This window comes from Scyliorhinus torazame, unplaced genomic scaffold (assembly GCF_047496885.1).
Source record: "Scyliorhinus torazame isolate Kashiwa2021f unplaced genomic scaffold, sScyTor2.1 scaffold_147, whole genome shotgun sequence".
Taxonomy (NCBI): domain Eukaryota; kingdom Metazoa; phylum Chordata; class Chondrichthyes; order Carcharhiniformes; family Scyliorhinidae; genus Scyliorhinus; species Scyliorhinus torazame.
Window position 1 is genome coordinate 279,726 of NW_027307874.1, and position 8,562 is coordinate 288,287.

Genomic DNA, 8,562 nt, shown 5'->3' on the forward strand with positions numbered 1-8,562 from the left:
CACAGAGAGCGAGGGACACACAGAGAGCGAGGGACACACAGACAGCGAGGGACACACAGACAGCGAGGGACACACAGAGAGCGAGGGACGCACAGTGAACGAGGGACACAGAGCGAGGGACACACACAGAGAGCGAGGGAGACACAGAGAGCGAGGGACACACAGAGAGCGAGGGACGCACAGAGAGCGAAGGGCGCACAGAGAGCGAGGGACGCACAGAAAGCAAAGGATGCACAGAGATCTAGGGGCACACAGAGAACGATGGACACACAGAGAGCGTGGGACGCACAGAGAACGAGGGACGCACAGAGAGCGAGCGACGCACAGAGAGCGAGGGACGCACAGAGAGCGAGGGGCACACAGAGAGCGAGGTACACAAAGAGAGCGAGGGACACACAGAGAGCGAGGGGAACACAGAGTGCGAGGGTCACACAGAGCGACGGGCGCACAGAAAGCGAGGGACACACAATGAGAGCGAGGGACACACAGAGAGCGAGGGACACACAGAGAGCGAGGGACACACAGAGAGCGAGGGATGCACAGAGCGAGGGACACACACAGAGAGCGAGGGACACACAGAGAGCGAGGGACGCACAGAGAGCGAGGTACACACACAGAGCGAGGGGCGCACAGAGAGCGAGGGACGCACAGAGAGCGAGGGACGCTCAGAGAGCGAGGGACGCTCAGACAGCGAGGGACACACAGAGAGCGAGGTACGCACAGAGAGAGGGGCACAAAGAGCGATTGGTACAGAGAGCGAGGGACACAGACAGCGAGGGACACAAGACAGCGAGGGACACAAGACAGCGAGGGACACAGAGAGCGAGGGACTCAGAGAGCGAGGGACACAGAGAGAGCGAGGGACAGACAGAGAACGAGGGACGCACAGAGAGCGAGGGACACAAAGAGAGCGAGGGGCACACAGAGAGTGAGGGACGCACAGAGAGCGTGGGACACACAGACAGCGAGGGACACACAGAGAGCGAGAGACACACAGAGAGCAAGGGGCACACAGAGAGCGTGGGACGCACAGACAGCGAGGGACACACAGAGAGCGAGGGAAACACAGAGTGCGAGGGTCACACTGAGCGAGGGGTGCACAAAAAGCGAGGGACACACAAAGAGAGCGAGGGACACACTCAGAGAGCGAGGGGCACACAGAGAGCGAGGGACACAAAGAGCGAGGGACGCACAGGGAGCGAGAGACATACAGAGAGCGGGGGACACACAGAGAGCGAGGGACGCACAGAGAGCGAGGGACGCACAGAGAGCGAGGGACGCACAGAGAGCGAGGGACGCACAGAGAGCGACTGACACACACAGAGCGAGGGACGCACAGAGAGCGAGGGACACACAGAGAGCGAGGGACACACAGAGAGCGAGAGACACACAGAGAGCGAGAGACACACAGAGAGCGAGGGGCACACAGAGAGCGAGGGACGCACAGAGAGCGAGGGACGCACAGAGAGCGTGGGACGCACAGAGAGCGTGGGACGCACAGACAGTTAGAGGGACGCACAGTGAGCAAAAGACGCACAGAGATCGAGGGACACACAGAGAGCGAGGTACACACAGAGTGCGAGGGACACACACAGAGCGAGGGACACACACAGAGCGAGGGACACACACAGAGCGAGGGACACACACAGAGCGAGGGGTGCACAGAGAGCGAGGGACACACAGAGAGCGAGGGACACACAGAGAGCGAGGGACACAAAGAGCGAGGGACACAGAGCGAGGGATACACATAGAGTGAGGGACACACAGAGAGAGAGGGACACAAAGAGCGAGGGACACAAAGAGCGAGGGACACAGAGCGAGGGACACACAGAGAGCGAGGGACACACAGAGAGCGTGGGACACACAGAGAGCGAGGGACACACAGAGAGCGACGGACAAAAAGAGCGAGGGACACCCAGCGAGCGAGGGACACACACAGAGCGTGGGGCGCACAGAGAGCGAGGGACACACAGAGAGCGAGGGACACACAGAGGGCGAGGGGCACACAGAGAGCGAGGGACGCACAGAGAGCGAGGGACGCACAGAGAGCGAGACGCACAGAGAGCGTGGGACGCACAGACAGCGAGGGACGCACAGACAGTTAGAGGGACGCACAGAGAGCAAATGACGCACAGAGAGCGAGGGACACACAGAGAGCGAGGGACACACAGAGAGCGAGGGACACACAGAGAGCGAGGGACACACACAGAGCGAGGGGTGCACAGAGAGCGAGGGACACACAGAGAGCGAGGGACACAAAGAGCGAGGGACACAGAGCGAGGGATACACAGAGAGCGAGGGACACACAGAGAGCGAGGGACACACAGAGAGCGAGGGAGAAAAAGAGCGAGGGACACCCAGCGAGCGAGGGACACACACAGAGCGAGGGACACACACAGAGCAAGGGACACACAGAGAGCGAGGGACACACAGAGAGCGAGGGACACACAGAGAGCGAGGGGCACACAGAGAGCGTGGGACGCACAGAGAGCGAGGGACACAGAGAGAGAGAGGGACACAAAGAGCGAGGGACACAGAGCGAGGGACACACAGAGAGCGAGGGACGCACAGAGAGCGTGGGACGCACAGAGAGCGAGGGACACACAGAAAGCAAAGGCTGCACAGAGATCGAGGGACACACAGAGAGCGATGGACACACAGAGAGCGACGGACGCACAGAGCGCGAGGGACGCACAGAGAGCGAGGGACGCACAGAGAGCGAGGGACGCACAGAGAGCGAGTGATGCACAGAGAGCGAGGGACGCACAGAGAGCGAAGGAAGCACAGAGAGCGAGGGACACACACAGTGCGAGGGACACACACAGAGCGAGGGACACACACAGGGCGAGGTACACACACACAGAGCGAAGGACAAACAGAGAGCGAGGGACGCACAGAGAGCGAGGGACGCACAGAGAGCAAAGGACGCACAGAGAGCGAGGGACGCACAGAGAGCGAGGGACACACACAGTGCGAGGGACACACACAGAGCGAGGGACACACACAGGGCGAGGGACACACACACAGAGCGAAGGACAAACAGAGAGCGAGGGAAACACAGAGAGCAAGGGATAGACAGAGAGCGAGGGACACACAGAGAGCGAGAGACACACAGAGAGCAAGGGGCACACAGAGAGCGTGGGACGCACAGACAGCGAGGGACACACAGAGAGCGAGGGAAACAGAGAGTGTGAGGGTCACACTGAGCGAGGGGTGCACAAAAAGCGAGGGACACACAAAGAGAGCGAGGGACACACAGAGATCGAGGGATACACAGAGAGTGAGGGACACACAGAGAGCGAGGGACACAAAGAGCGAGGGACGCACAGGGAGCGACAGACATACAGAGAGCGGGGGACACACAGAGAGCGAGGGACGCACAGAGAGCGAGGGACGCACAGAGAGCGAGGGACGCACAGAGAGCGAGGGACGCACAGAGAGCGAGGGACGCACAGAGAGCGACTGACACACACAGAGCGAGGGACGCACAGAGAGCGAGGGACACACAGAGAGCGAGGGACACACAGAGAGCGAGAGACACACAGAGAGCGAGAGACACACAGAGAGCGAGGGGCACACAGAGAGCGAGGGACGCACAGAGAGCGAGGGACGCACAGAGAGCGTGGGACGCACAGAGAGCGTGGGACGCACAGACAGTTAGAGGGACGCACAGTGAGCAAAAGACGCACAGAGAGCGAGGGACACACAGAGAGCGAGGTACACACAGAGTGCGAGGGACACACACAGAGCGAGGGACACACACAGAGTGAGGGACACACACAGAGCGAGGGACACACACAGAGCGAGGGGTGCACAGAGAGCGAGGGACACACAGAGAGCGAGGGACACACAGAGAGCGAGGGACACAAAGTGCGAGGGACACAGAGCGAGGGATACACATAGAGTGAGGGACACACAGAGAGCGAGGGACACATAGAGACCGAGGGGTGCACAGAGAGTGAGGGACACACAGAGAGAGAGGGACACAAAGAGCGAGGGACACAAAGAGCGAGGGACACAAAGCGAGGGACACACAGAGAGCGAGGGACACACAGAGAGCGTGGGACACACAGAGAGCGAGGGACACACAGAAAGCGATGGACAAAAAGAGCGAGGGACACCCAGCGAGCGAGGGACACACACAGAGCGTGGGGCGCACAGAGAGCGAGGGACACACAGAGAGCGAGGGACACACAGAGGGCGAGGGGCACACAGAGAGCGAGGGACGCACAGAGAGCGAGGGACGCACAGAGAGCGAGACGCACAGAGAGCGTGGGACGCACAGACAGCGAGGGACGCACAGACAGTTAGAGGGACGCACAGAGAGCAAAGGACACACAGAGAGCTAGGAACACACAGAGAGCGAGGGACACACACAGAGCGAGGGACACACACAGAGCGAGGGGTGCACAGAGAGCGAGGGACACACAGAGAGCGAGGGACACAAAGAGCGAGGGACACAGAGCGAGGGATACACAGAGAGCGAGGGACACACAGAGAGCGAGGGACACACAGAGAGCGAGGGACAAAAAGAGCGAGGGACACCCAGCGAGCGAGGGACACAGAGAGAGAGGGGGACACAAAGAGCGAGGGACACAGAGCGAGGGACACACAGAGAGCGAGGGACGCGCAGAGATCGTGGGACGCACAGAGAGCGAGGGACACACAGAAAGCAAAGGCTGCACAGAGATCGAGGGACACACAGAGAGCGATGGACACACAGAGAGAGAGGGACACAAAGAGCGAGGGACACAAAGAGCGAGGGACACAAAGCGAGGGACACACAGAGAGCGAGGGACACACAGAGAGCGTGGGACACACAGAGAGCGAGGGACACACAGAAAGCGATGGACAAAAAGAGCGAGGGACACCCAGCGAGCGAGGGACACACACAGAGCGTGGGGCGCACAGAGAGCGAGGGACACACAGAGAGCGAGGGACACACAGAGGGCGAGGGGCACACAGAGAGCGAGGGACGCACAGAGAGCGAGGGACGCACAGAGAGCGAGACGCACAGAGAGCGTGGGACGCACAGACAGCGAGGGACGCACAGACAGATAGAGGGACGCACAGAGAGCAAAGGACACACAGAGAGCTAGGAACACACAGAGAGCGAGGGACACACACAGAGCGAGGGACACACACAGAGCGAGGGGTGCACAGAGAGCGAGGGACACACAGAGAGCGAGGGACACAAAGAGCGAGGGACACAGAGCGAGGGATACACAGAGAGCGAGGGACACACAGAGAGCGAGGGACACACAGAGAGCGAGGGACAAAAAGAGCGAGGGACACCCAGCGAGCGAGGGACACAGAGAGAGAGGGGGACACAAAGAGCGAGGGACACAGAGCGAGGGACACACAGAGAGCGAGGGACGCGCAGAGATCGTGGGACGCACAGAGAGCGAGGGACACACAGAAAGCAAAGGCTGCACAGAGATCGAGGGACACACAGAGAGCGATGGACACACAGAGAGCAAGGGACGCACAGAGCGTGAGGGACGCACAGAGAGCGAGGGACGCACAGAGAGCGAGGGACGCACAGAGAGCGAGTGATGCACAGAGAGCGAGGGACGCACAGAGAGCGAAGGAAGCACAGAGAGCGAGGGACACACAGAGAGCGAGGGATGCACAGAGAGAGGGACACAAAGAGCGAGGGGTACAGAGAGCGAGGGACACAGACAGCGAGGGACACAGACAGCGAGGGACACAGAGAGCGAGGGACACACAGAGATCGAGGGACACACAGAGATCGAGGGACACACAGAGAGCGAGGGACACACAGAGAGAGAGGGACGCACAGAGAGCTAAGGACGCACAGAGAGCGAGTGACGCACAGAGAGCGAGGGACACACACAGTGCGAGGGACACACACAGAGCGAGGGACACACACAGGGCGAGGGACACACACAGAGCGAAGGACAAACAGAGAGCGAGGGAAACACAGAGAGCAAGGGACAGACAGAGAGCGAGGGACACGCAGAGCGAGGGACGCACAGAGAGAGGGGCACAAAGAGCGATTGGTACAGAGAGTGAGGGACTCAGACAGCGAGGCACACAAGACAGCGAGGGACACAAGACAGCGAGGGACACAAGACCGCGAGGGACACAGAGAGCGAGGGACACAGAGAGCGAGGGACACAGAGAGAGCGAGGGACACAGAGAGAGCGAGGGACGCACAGAGAGCGAGGGACACACAGAGAGCGAGGGACACACAGAGAGCGAGGGGCACACAGAGAGCGAGGGACGCACAGAGAGCGAGGGACGCACAGAGAGCGAGGGACGCACAGAGAGCGAGGGACGCACAGAGAGCGAGGGACGCACAGAGAGCGAGGGACACACTGAGTGAGGGACACACAGAGATTGAGGGGCGCACAGAGGGCGAGGGACACACAGAGAGCGACGGACAAAAAGAGCGAGGGACACCCAGCGAGCGAGGGACACACACAGAGCGTGGGGCGCACAGAGAGCGAGGGACACACAGAGAGCGAGGGACACACAGAGGGCGAGGGGCACACAGAGAGCGAGGGACGCACAGAGAGCGAGGGACGCACAGAGAGCGAGACGCACAGAGAGCGTGGGACGCACAGACAGCAAGTGACGCACAGACAGTTAGAGGGACGCACAGAGAGCAAAGGACGCACAGAGAGCGAGGGACACACAGAGAGCGAGGGACACACAGAGAGCGAGGGACACACAGAGAGCGAGGGACACACAGAGAGCGAGGGATACACAGAGAGCGAGGGACACACAGAGAGCGAGGGACAAAAAGAGCGAGGGACACCCAGCGAGCGAGGGACACACACAGAGCGAGGGACACACACAGAGCGAGGGACACAGAGAGCGAGGGACACACAGAGAGCGAGGGGCACACAGAGAGCGTGGGACGCACAGAGAGCGAGGGACAAAGAGAGTTAGAGGGACACAAAGAGCGAGGGACACAGAGCGAGGGACACACAGAGAGCGAGGGACGCACAGAGAGCGTGGGACGCACAGAGAGCGAGGGACGCACAGAGCGCGAGGGACGCACAGAGAGCGAGGGACGCATAGAGAGCGAGGGAAAGACAGAGAGCGAGGGTCACACACAGAGAGCGAGGGACACACAGAGAGCGAGGGACACACAGAGAGCGAGGGACGCTCAGAGAGCGAGGGACACACAGAGAGTGAGGAACACAGAGAGAGCGAGGGACGCTCAGAGAGCGAGGGACGCACAGACAGCGAGGGACACACAGAGAGCGAGGGACACACAGAGAGCGATGGACACACAGAGAGCGAGGGACGCACAGAGCGCGAGGGACGCACAGAGCGAGGGCCGCACAGAGAGCGAGGGACACACACAGAGAGCGAGGGACACACAGAGAGCGAGGGACACACACAGTGCGAGGGACACACACAGAGCGAGGGACACACACAGGGCGAGGGACACACACAGAGCGAAGGACAAACAGAGAGCGAGGGAAACACAGAGAGCGAGGGACACACAGAGAGAGTGAGGGACACACAGAGAGTGAGGGACACACACAGAGCGTGGGACGCACAGAGAGAGTGAGGGACACACAGAGAGTGAGGGACACACAGAGAGCGAGGGACACGCAGAGCGAGGGACGCACAGAGAGAGGGGCACAAAGAGCGATTTGTACAGAGAGTGAGGGACTCAGACAGCGAGGGACACAAGACAGCGAGGGACACAAGACAGCGAGGGACACAAGACAGCGAGGGACACAGAGAGCGAGGGACACAAAGAGCGAGGGACACAGAGAGAGCGAGGGACACAGAGAGAGCGAGGGACGCACAGAGAGCGAGGGACACACAGAGAGCGAGGGACACACAGAGAGCGAGGGGCACACAGAGAGTGAGGGACACACAGAGAGCGAGGTACACACAGAGAGCGAGGGACGCACAGAGAGCGAGGGACGCACAGAGAGCGAGGGACGCACAGAGAGCGAGGGACACACAGAGAGCAAGGGACACACAGAGAGCGAGAGACACACAGAGAGCGAGGGACACACTGAGTGAGAGACACACAGAGATCGAGGGGCGCACAGAGAGCGAGGGGCGCACAAAGAGCGAGGGACACACAGAGAGCGAGGGACACACAGAGAGCGAGGGACACACAGACAGCGAGGGACACACAGAGAGCGAGGGACGCACAGTGAACGAGGGACACACAGAGCGAGGGACACACACAGAGAGCGAGGGACACACAGAGAGCGAGGGACACACCAAGAGCGAGGGACGCACAGAGAGCGAGGGACACACACAGAGCGAGGGACGCACAGAAAGCAAAGGATGCACAGAGATCTAGGGGCACACAGAGAACGATGGACACACAGAGAGCGTGGGACGCACAGAGAGCGAGGGACGCACAGAGAGCGAGCGACGCACAGAGAGGGAGGGACGCACAGAGAGCGAGGGGCACAAAGAGAGTGAGGTACACAAAGAGAGCGAGGGACACACAGAGAGCGAGGGACACACAGAGTGCGAGGGACACACAGAGCGACGGGTGCACAGAAAGCGAGGGACACACAATGAGAGCGAGGGACACACAGAGAGCGAGGGACA